General features: G+C 37.5%; 1 pseudogene; it reads right to left on the bottom strand.

Annotated features, from left to right (window-relative positions):
- Positions 1-244: 244 nt before the first annotated feature.
- LOC103713178 lies at positions 245-8,895 on the bottom strand (annotated as a pseudogene).
- Between the last annotated feature and the right edge of the window lie 3,465 nt (positions 8,896-12,360).

The following is a 12,360-nucleotide window of genomic DNA, read 5'->3' as shown; positions in this document are numbered from 1 at the left end:
TTACACAATTTCGTAATAGATCCCTATGTTATATGTCCATATTACTTTGCATCATCTTCTAAATCCTACTTCAGGGATGTGAACAATCAGCACAACTCCTATTTTGCTTTGCACATTTATAGTAGATTTGTGCATACCATAGGGCTTCACAAATGGTTAGACATTCACTAGAAGTCAAGAAGAAAATACAGGGTTGCACCACAAACAAATTCTGGAGTAGTCGCAATCATCATGAGCCAGGACAAGAGCATTGAACATATGTGATGTCATTATTTCACAACACCATTGTTACAGGGTCTCGAAGAATTTCTGAGTTATATGTGACAAACTAGAAGTCCTTAGATGTCATAACACATATTTCTAAAAGAAAAGTGCCTCCACAACCAGATACCTAATACATAAGCTATGAACAGCAGTAGAGAGTAAACATATTCAGAAAGCCAGATCTTTGAAAAGAGCATTTTTTAGGAGTCAAAGTTGACGGCACCTGCAGGAGTGAATTTTTTCAGTGCAAGCAAGTGTTTTGACCTGTGAGCATTGGATGTCACCCTTCAGCCAAGCACTTCCAGTCTGGTTTCAACATATCTGACAGAAACTCCTGCAGGTTCAATGGCTAGCTTTAATTTCTTCATCAACTTGATATCTTCTAAAGCTATGGAGCAATTCCGGGAACCAGAGGCACAGCAGGCTTTGGCTTCTTTATTTTATCAACCATGACAGCTTGGGTCATTAGAACCATCCCAGCTACAGAAGCTGCATTCTGGAGTGCACACCTTGAAACTTTGCATGGATCTACCACACCCGATTTGAGAAGGTCTTCGAACTCATTGGTCATTGCATTATATCCAATCCGCCAGCCAGTCGCAAGAAGCTTTTCCACGACAACTGAACCATCAACTCCTGCATTGTGGGCTATTGATGAAGCCGGTACAAGGAGTGCCTGAAAGTCCAGAAAGCCTTTTGGTTACAAAGCAAATTCCTCTTGAGGACTGCTATGACTCTTAAACGCCATAAACTACCTTCAGTGGCTACTAGTGTTTGTAGGAACCAAGGTCTGCAATCTTGGACCACATCGCCTGCTATGGGGCATACTGTACCAGTAGGGTAACAAGACTCGGTACGCCAGTGTACCGGTTGGGCACCCATATAAGGCAGGGCTCGGTACCAAGAGTGCAGACCTTGGTAGGAACATATTGCAAGTCAGAGTGATGTAATTTCCACAGTGACAAGAATTAAAACTTTTGGAAGCAGATGATGACTAAAACAGTATAGCATGATTTACCCAAAGTATATCAATACAGTAAACTAACTTTACTTCTCATTACAAGTAAATATATGGATATTTAAGCAAAACTTTATTCTACGCAATCTTTCAATGGGCATTTAAATGAATGGTAAAGTAGATAATAAGGAAAATGATGCACAAGTTAAAATGGAAACATTGATCATCAAATGGAAGCAAAGGAGAACATTCAGCATGTTGAGCCATGAAGCATAAGAGATGGACTTGTCATGGCAAGAAATGCAGATGCAACATGGGCAGCTATATTGGAACATCTTCTTCAAGATGTCTGCGAATCATCAGTGCAATTTCAAGATTTTTATCATTTTAGCCACCTACTGCATAGCGCAGCTGACATCAGACTGGTTTGCAAAGAAGTAGCAAGCAGACAAGCATCAGCAGATGACGCAGAGATTTCATGCCAGAACTCATGGAATTGGCTTAGATGGGCCTCATAACAAATTGGATTGTCAGTGTGATAACGTTAACCACACTTCTTCAGGGAAGAAAACAAGAAACATGCATTACTGGCTCATCATTAGTTGAATTTGCCTAGTTGATATCGTATTATAGAGTGCATGAGGGTAGAATCACTCGTGGTTTTAATCCTATTATATATGATTCAGATCACAATTAGATCAAAGCGTAAACCAATTTATGTTCTGTAATAGAACATAATTAAACATGTCAATAAAGGAAATAATTCAATTTTATAGAACATAATCTTGCATTTTCAATTTTAACTCAGATTTTATTATTAATGACTTAGTGTCAGAAAACACTTCAAATAATTCAATGAAACAACTTGTGTACTTCATTGAAATTTTGTGCATCTCATCCCATGAGTTTCTTATGGCTACTTCACACTGTCATTCATAATCATTTCAGGTTTACCACCATGAAAATTACATGGTTCCTGGACAGACACCTATGACAGTTGATACCCATAACGAAACTAATCTATATCATAAATTAAGAAAAGAGAGGCATCCATAAACCCTTTTCTCAGCTAATGTGCTGGTGTGAAACAGTATAGTTACAGATCTGGCTAGTTAAACACAACTTAAAATAAGAGTTGAGTTGCCATTAGCCAACTTGCCTTGCCTCCAATTCTTCAGAAATGTAAAAGAACTGAGCAAAATTTACCGTTACTGGATGTCAATTGCTGAAGATAGTATTTTAGAGTCAAGTTACATCAAAGTGGCACTTAAAAAATAGGAGACAAAAATCAAGCAGAAACTTTAGAGAGAGAATGGGCATAAAGTCATAAACCCTGTAGATGGATGTGGGGAGTCTCTACTTTCTAGATGAAGTAATAACTCAGAAGTTGTGCATGGAATGTCATCTATACCCCATCATAAATACTGTCGTGGCCACCAACTCTGAATGTTTACCCAATGAGAAAAAGTTAAAAGCTTCAGATGATCTTGTCCAGGCAACCAATTACTATACCAAGGAAATCACTTCTCAAGGAAATCAAGTTCTCTCTGTTGGATATTGAAGGACATCAGATTGATGCAAAACCTAGTTCTGATTATCTCAGACAACTAGCATTCAAGTAAAAATAGGAGCAGCACATACAAAACACAATGTGGAACATCTTATTTAATAAATATATTGAAATAACCATTTTAGTACAGAGGAAATACAGAGTATGCCCACAGCCATACTGTATTCTCGTTTACACACATGACAGCTACATGGGACATATGCAATGGACATGTACACAGATGAGAAGGCTCAGGCTAGAACATCGCAGCTGTGACACCCGAATATTCTTGTTAAATGTAATTAACATCACAATTAGGTTTCTGAAACATAGTTGAAGTATAAAAAGAAAAGCATCTTAATCTAGTTTTGAACTTCCATATGTGGCCTATCAGCAAGTATTTAAGTTGACTATTGCGTCATCCATAATTCTTAATTTTAATCGGTCCACCACTGCTAATAGCAACAAAGATTTATATCAGCAATCAAACAGAGACACTTAATGCTGCAAAATCATAATTCTTAGTCTAGTATGTGTCTCATGTTTCGGATGAAGAGAAAAAATAAATCTGTTAGTAATGTGCGTGCTATGTATCATGTATAGGATCATTGACCTGAAATTTAACCACCATCAAAGTTTCCAATTTGATGTCTCAAAGTTCAGGTCCTACAGGATTGCGAATTTCCAATAAGACATGCACTCTCTTGCATGCTACCTACTACCGTCTACTATGTTTGGGATATGTTGTATTCTTTATAGGTAAAAGAAATCTAAGCTGAACACAGAACAGTAACTGATACATTTTTGAAGCAACTTTTATAAAGAATTGAAAAATGACATAACATATGCAAAAACTAAGAAGAAACTAGACCTTTCCAATTATGTCAGCACCAATCTTCTCTTCTGGGTCTTCAATCTTTTGTATTATGGCAGCAATATGCTTTGATAACTGTACAAATGTTGCCCCTCCACCTGGTGCTATACCCTCATCTAGTGCAGCAGAAATCGCGTTCTTCGCATCCTCAATTCTAAGTTTCCTATCCTCAAGTTCAGCCTCAGTGTGTGCCCCTACCTATATATCATTTGCATTCTTCAGAATCCACAGCAATGCCCTAAAAAGTATGACCAGAGCTAGTATTTAAATGGTCCCAGCAGGTCAGTTTTACACAACGCAGCTATATGTATAATTAAATAACAGTGCTGATTGAAGTATGAAATAGAGAAAAGAAAACAGCAGACCTTGATCACAGCTACACCACTTGAGAGTTTTGCTACCCTCTCAGAAAGCTTCCTTGATAGGTAGGCACTATCTGTTTCAGCCAAATCTTTCTTTATTTGTGAAATTCTTGCCTGAATCTCAGCTCTCATAGATGGGTCGGCAACAATGGTTGTTGAGTTACTTGTTATAGTTATCTTCTGAGCAATACCTAGCTGGTCTGAGGTTACACCACTAAGCGTCAAGCCCAAGTCACTAGCAAGAAAATCACCACCTGGTTTTCCAAGTAAGTGTAAGCACAAGTAAAATCTGAGGTCTGGATTAACTAGCAAACGACCTACATAGCAGAAATTAAGGCAGCCACATTACAAATGCATGAGATGAAAAAACATGAAAATTTACAACACCATGGGACCAACAACGTGATAAATATTAAGCACCAAGTTTAGGAACTCTAAGAAACAAGCAAGCCACAGATTACAGCATAAAACAACTGTTCCCAGCAGTAAATGAGTTTAGACACCCTTTTGTGATATTTTTGGTGATATTGTCCACACAAAAATTGGCTACAAATCATGCAGTTTGATCACTGCACAAGTCCGAGATCAGTTTCTAAGCAGACTAGGCATGTACATGAATTTTTAAACAAAAGAATTCCATTTTCTGTTGCATCTTAGAGTTAATGATTGTATGAAACTCAAAAGAAAAATGGAAAATTCATCATGAAAATAGTTATATACCAATTACCGAAACTGCATGAAAGCTCACCTGTCATGAGAGCAATATCTTGCAGAAGAGCCTTCTTTCCTTCACCAAACCCTGGACACTTGACAGCTGCTACATTTAAAATTCCTCTCAGCTTGTTAAGGACCAATGTTGCCAGCACCTCACTTGAGATATCCTCAGCAATTATTAATAATGGAACACTCAATTGAGTAGACTTTTCTAACAGAGGGATGATGTCTTTAATATTTGTCACCTTTTGATCGGATACTAGAATTTTAGCATTCTGAAACTCCACAATTGATTTATCCTGGTTTGTGATGAAGTGCGGTGACATATAGCCCTTGTCTATCTGAATAAAACATAAATGGGTGTTAATGATACATAAATTTAAAACAAAATATAAACAATTCATTTCGATTACCTTCATTCCTTCCTGAACCTCGATAATAGTATCAAAAGATGATGATGATTCAATCGTGATCACTCCATCAGGACCAATCTGATCTGTAGCCTCAGCAATAAGATCCCCAATAAAGCCATCATTTCCAGCAGATATTGCAGCTACAGCTGGCCAAAATGAAAAAAAAAATGAGTTTCATGAATTTATGGGTTCTTTTCTAAAAATCCATAAGAAAAGGAAGGATACCTTTTATATCCTCCTTCCCACTTACAGGACTGCAGTTACTCCTCAAGATCTGGATCAGTTCATAAACAGTTTTATCAATACCCTTTTTCAAAGAGACCGGGTTAGCCCCAGAAGCAACTGCCAACAATCCTAGTTTGATCATTTCTCGAGCTAAAACAATTGCCGTGGTGGTCCCATCACCTGCAGAGTCATTTGTCTTGCATGCTACCTATTTCATAAAGTTCGGTAGATAGAAACAACTCAGAAAAGTTTTACATGGAAGCAATTATCCATATCCTGAGAAAAATATGCTGCATTGAATGACCTCTCGAATTAGCATTGCACCAGCATTTTCAATTGCATCAGAAAGTTCAATAGCCTGAGCAATTGTAACCCCATCATTGATCACTTTGGGTATTCCCGGTTCATCAAGGACAACATTACGCCCTGCATGGATAGCCTTGAAGATAGTTAGATAGTTTGAACAATAACCATGTCAAGAAAGTACTACGTACTTCTTCAAAGCAAACGATGTAAACAGAAGCTGATATATGACCATTCAAAAGTGACCAACGTCGATGGCCATTTACATGGCAAACAAGCTGATGGTCTCACCTATGACAACTACTGGACTTTTCACCATTTTTACCCTATTATACTTCATATTGGATGAAATATGATAAGTTTCCAAAAAACCTACTCAGATTGACTTGATGGAATAAGTGATATTTATTGGAGGGTACGAAAAGGGCTGACAGTGACCAATGTAGACCATTCATCAATACATGGAGCATAGCACCAGTCATTTTTAAATAAAAAACAGTTTGTGGGACTGGAAGAAAACAAAGTTTGTATTTAGGACCTGAAATCCTAATTTCAAAATACACTTTCCACCAACGAAAGGGGGATTCCTGAAGAGTTGGATACTCTAGGAAGTCCATGATTCACCTCTGGTGATCCACTTGATTTTCTTATGCATAATAACAAAAGATTTTGAATGGAAAGGAAAACAAATGAAAAGTTAAGAATTGACTTATGATGTAATGCATGACAACACAATTAACACAATTAAATGACAAGATGAAAATTTGAAAGCCACCAGCAACATTCGGACTCGCCTTCTACGATGTCTCAAATGAAAATTATCGGTGATTTGCTCACTCCATCTGTTAAAAACATTATTGCAAAATGTGATTGGAATATTAATGAAACAGGAGCACCACGAGCTCGGGAAAAAAGATAGACCTTATATTTTTACGTCAAAAAGGAAAAAGCTAAGGTGGGTCATTTTACAAAGTGGCAATGCCATCTAAGTAAGTGATTTAGGAATATTTTTGATTACTGAAGAAGAGAGTAGCAGAAACAGAAAGACAAATATCTTTATATACAAACAAATCTTCAACTGGAACGTGAAGAAAAGCACCAGAATTCCTGATTATTTTCATGAAGGATGTTCATTTTTCTCAAAATAATTATGGACTGATCCAGGTCTAACAGCATACCACTTTTGCAACTGGAACAAACTTGCTAGACAGGTGCAGGATATTGCTATCTAAAGATTGAGTTAGGATGACATGCTTCACCCAGCAGTTATCTCAAGAACTTATATGGGATTGGCAGCTATAAAAAAATTTTCTATAACAAATGTTGAATGACAATTAAAGGTTGTATAACAATGCAACACATAATAGCATAAGAAACATGAACAGATTTCACAGTAGAATTCTGACAACATTGAAAAGATTAATGCACTGATAATATATTGTTGATGATTCAACCCTCTATCTTGTTAAATTTTGTATTGGTCATAGCATATAGGATGAGTTACCATGACCACTTCCACCCCTAATGCCAGACATTGGCACTCAATATGTCCTTGCTCATATAGGAAGTACCCAAGAACTATGGCATAACAATATATATCAAGAGTTAATGATACGAATGTTGCACTAGATCAACTTAAGTATTAATCATTAATAAATGCTTTAGAGTTCAAGTCAAATGGATCAAAGAGGGTCATCAAAGATAGTGGTTCAAGCAGCTTTTGTTGGTGGTATAAAAATATAATTGCATTCAACCATAAAACCTACAACATCAATATATTTTCAACAGCCCCTTACTCTAAACTAATATCGTAGACTAAATGGACATCATGTTTTTTATAACTATGGACACATTGCACGTCTACATCAAAGGAGAAACTACAAAACAGGACAGAAATTGAAGTAGCTGGCTGAATATATCCCACGATATATTAGGCTGGTGATTCCTGAGCAGATTAACAATTGTAATTGATAGTTTCGTGCGCATAGAAAGGATCGTTAGCATGTAAGTACTTGGACTAAAAAAGAAATAAACATTATCAGATATATGAAATTGTCAAGCATAGTCAAAGTTGAGCATTTTTTTGTAATAAATTATTCATGAATGTCACATCTGGAACCTCAGAACTCATCAAGGAAAGAACTCCTTTAAATGTGATAACCTAAGGTCTTGTACAATTGAAACCACTAGACTCTTATAAAATAAAAACGTGACTGCGACAAAATTATCTTCCCTCGATAAGCCCTCTATAATATTCACTTACAGTCGCCTGTTTCCCACAACTTAAGGAAAATGCCTCACCTTAACAAAACCATCAGAAGAATTGGTGCTCGCCCATAATTTCAACCAAAAGCTAATGCCACAACAGCTTAGAGATAAGAAAAGAAACACTATGATTCCAATCTTATCCCAAAATTCAAGACTAAGAAACCACCATCCCCACTAGGCCACATATTGAAATGAACAATAAGCAAAGAAGAAGATTATTATATAATATAAAAACACAAACTTTATGAATAATGGCTAAGTTTTAAAGAAATTAAAAGGTGATAAATGAAATCCAATGCTGCAAGATAAAAGCTTAAACTTTTTGTATACCCAACAAATTTTTTTTTTTTGGAGAAGTTGATAAATACAGATAAATTAGAACGCGTTAACAGATGAATCAAAAACTGTAAAAATAAAAAGCTTTCACTTTGTCGATAATCAATAAAATTTAAATGGATTGACGGCACCAACAGAAGAATCCAATGCTTCCACATAAAAAAGCAAACTTTGTGGACACCCAATAGATTTCAACCGGTTTAGAAGGCAAGAAAAGATAACCAGAAGGTCATACCTTTGGGTCCCAAGGTAACGGCAACAGCATCAGCGAGTTTATCTATCCCAGCCTGCAATGCCTTTCTGCAATCGTTTCCAAAAGATATCCTCTTTGGACCTGCTCTTACTCTAAAACTCCTACCCAGCGATAGATTTCTCGATGATATATGAACCCTTCTCTGTTCCCAACTCCTCTGCGGATAAAAACATAGATTTTTTTCAGTTTAAAAAAAGAGAGATTGAGAAAGAGGGAGAGAGATAGAGAGAGAGTAGTCACAGTAAAAGAGAGCTTTTCAGAAGAGAAGATGGGAGAGGAGGACAGAGCCATTTGAGAGCCGTCGGAGAGCGCTCAGATGGAAGTGAGGTTTGGGGAGGAAGAAAAAGGGTTTATTCCGTTTAGCCCAGCGTTTGACCGTGGGGCACACCGCTGGCTCGACTCCTGCATAGGGGCTGTAAATAGGTCGGTTACGAGTGACCCGGACCCCATTTTGTTCTTTGTCCGGTCTTAATTTTGAACCCATATCTAACTCAATAAAAATCGAGTTGAGTTGGGTCGGATCCACCTTTGTAATTTTTGAGCTAATAGGTCATTGGGTCAGATCAAGTCCATAAATAACCTGGACCCAATTCCCAAAATTTTGGTTTGAGTCGGATCCGGGTCGGGTCCGACTCAAGTCCGGATTGGATCAGAGTCGCATCCAGTTCGAATCCAGGTCGAGTTCGGGTTGGATCAGAGTCGGATCCAGTTTGGATCAATCCATCCACGACTTCAGAACTTGTTTGCACTCCCGCGAGCCCAAATAATTTTACAGGTTCAGGTCAGATCTGGTCGTAGGATTGAATACCCAAAATTATCTAAATTTCAAATGGGTCGGGTTGAGTCTGAATTCGGTAAATCCAAATCCAACCCGAAAAATAGAACCGGTCTAATTTTAGGACCCGACCTGGCCTCATAGGTCCTCCAAAATGGATCTGATCGGATCTAAGCAAGTCGGTTCGGGTTGGATCGCGGGTCAACCCCGACCCATTTGCAGCCTTACTCCTACAGCGTCTCCCAGAAGATCAAAATCGCACCACCAAAGCCTCGGCCTCTCCGCAAATAAATATTATATCAATCCATAAAATAATGTTTAATTCAATGATTAATAACATTGCTTTATTACGACAAATCGAAGCAAATGTTAGAAAAGCAAGAAAATTATATCCATAAATTTACTTGATCGAGGCGCAAGTTAATATACTTAATTGAGCTAAATATCAAAATTTATTTTGATTCATACTAAATTTGTCAAAGATAAGTTTTGAATATATGAAGGCCCATGAGAATAATGTTGGAATATTTTGAAAGATAGTTTAAAGAAGAAAGATAAAGGAAATTAACATTTCTAGAAATCAACTTAAATGAAGCAATTTCAACGTAAAAATTTATAATTCACTCACCTTGCTATACTAGATCACATTATGTAATGTAAATAGATTTGTTTCAAACTTATTAGGAACGATTTTTCTACATTGAGAAAGATGGCTTCAATTTGAGTTGGTAGCCTGCAAGTTAGGCGGTAATGGTGATTTAGCCTACCTATCTCTCGTTCTCTATGTCATAGTTCTTCAAACTCAACTTTCATAAAAATGTAAACCAAAATTCTCATGCAAATGTTGGTGCTACGCTTAAGGATTATATTCAATATCTCCTTTTAACAAAGTCACTTAGTTTGCCAATTTTGCTGTAGGTGATGAACTACAAGTAGCTCGAGAGGGGATTTATCTTGCACTAGATTAAAGTAGATTTTTTCAAATATTTGATGGCTTCATGATTGTCCGTCGCCCAATTGGTTGTCTAGTATTGCCTACTTGACATTTGGACTTCACTTCAAACGTTTCATGCTCTACACTGTCCCCATATCTATTGTTATTTTATAACATTCAACTGCTGCTACTAATAGTTTAGAGGGGAAAAAAAAAAGAAGAAGATGCTGTAACTTAATCATTAGTTGTTCCAAGTAATCAACTAAGAACTGACAATTTTCCCTTCTTTTATTGATTCATAAGAAAATGTTTCTAGTTTTTTGACCTCGATAAAAATATAGTTCACTTGTCTTGAGAGAATTATTGATTTGCTCCAGTAACAACACCAACAACAATAATAACAATCCCTAGACCTGGTAACCAAATGCTCTGCTCTTGCCTTTGCTCCTACCATTACTCCTGCTTCCTTCCTCCTGTGTCACTACCTTTGCTTCCATCCCCGCCCACTCCACCTTCTATTTCCCTGCGTCTTCCTTCATCAATAGCACCACCCAGGCTCTACTAACACTCTCTAATCCTTATTAGCGATGAATCCTCCTCCCACACCAATGACTCCAATAGCTAGTTTTCCATACCAGCAAATGCCAATGCAGACTTTCCAAGATGAGCAGCCACGCCTCCTACAATCTCTCCAACAGTTAGAAGTGCAATCTCCTAAAATCTTATTAGCGATGAATCCTCCTCCCACACCAATAACTCCAACGGCTAGTCTTCCAAACCAGCAAATACCAACGCAGATTTTCCAAGATGAGCAGCCACGTCTCCTACAATCTCTCCAACAGCTAAAAGTGTAATCTCCTAAAATCTCTCAATGGCTAGTCTTCCAATTTTTTCTTCCTAAAACCTTCCTAACTATCTATTTCCTTTCTTATCTCAAGGCCTTGTAAATTGTTACAGTGCATATAAATGAAAACCCAGCCACGACTCTAAAAATGATTAAAAGAGTTCAACTTCAATACAATCTCTTGTTTTCTTTCTTTATGGCATCAGAGCCGCAAGGCTAACCCCATCATACAGATCCTCCTATTTTCTTAATTCCTCATCATACATATCCTCCTGTTGTTTTAATTCCTCATCAATGGCGACAACCTCTATCAACGTGGGTAACTTTGTCACTCTTCATTTGAAGCAGGACAATTTTCCTTTATGGCATGAGCAGGTACTTACCATGGCCGAGAGCCAAGATCTTTTAGGTTTGCTCGCTGGTAAAGGAAGCATATGCGCAGGCTTCACAAGAAAGGGAGTTTCAACTGCAACAACAACTCACCTACATGCGTAAGAATTCTGATACCTCCCTTAAATGATTATTTATGTCAGCTCAAAGGTGTTTGTGATAATTTGGCTGCAACTGGGAGTCCTGTGAACGACAAGACAAAGGTTTTTTCTCTTCTAAATAGTCTTGATACGAAGTATAAGCCATTCACAATGGCTATGCTCAAACCACCTATGCCGACATACAGTGAGATTATTCCTCTTCTCCAAAGCTATGAGACAAGGACTACTCTGCACATAGTTGAATCTAACAATCATGTTGCCTTCTATGGAAACAAAGGCAAAGGTCCCAATAATACGTATCAGAGAAGAGATGGATGTCATAATCAAAATATTTTTTCTTCCAAAGGCAAAGGCTTTCGTCACCAAAACAATAGTTCTCAGCCGTTTAATCAAGTTGCCAAATCTCAATCATCACAGAGTAGAGATCGTAATAGAAACACCACTTGTCAAATCTGTGGCAAGCGGGGACATGAAACACTCAAGTGCTGGCACAAATTTGATAAATCAATACACTGATGCGTCTCATGCTCTTGCTGCACTAACTCTTAGCAATAAAGCTGAAGATCAAGAGTGGACAACAGACACAGGGGCTTCTGCTCACATGAAATTCAATCCAGGTATTTAAAAAAATTTGCATCCTTATACTGGAACCAATCATGTTATGGTTGGTAATGAGGCATTGTTACCAATAACTCAATTAACAACTGATTATCCTGTTAATTGTGAGTTTTTCGGTGTTGGTTTTACCATAAAGGACAGGGCCACGAATCAAATCTTGCTGAGAGGCTGAAAGCAGG

This window comes from Phoenix dactylifera, chromosome 12 (assembly GCF_009389715.1).
Source record: "Phoenix dactylifera cultivar Barhee BC4 chromosome 12, palm_55x_up_171113_PBpolish2nd_filt_p, whole genome shotgun sequence".
Lineage (NCBI taxonomy): Eukaryota > Viridiplantae > Streptophyta > Magnoliopsida > Arecales > Arecaceae > Phoenix > Phoenix dactylifera.
Note: the sequence above shows the minus strand (reverse complement) of the source record. Positions and strands in the feature narration are given on the sequence as shown.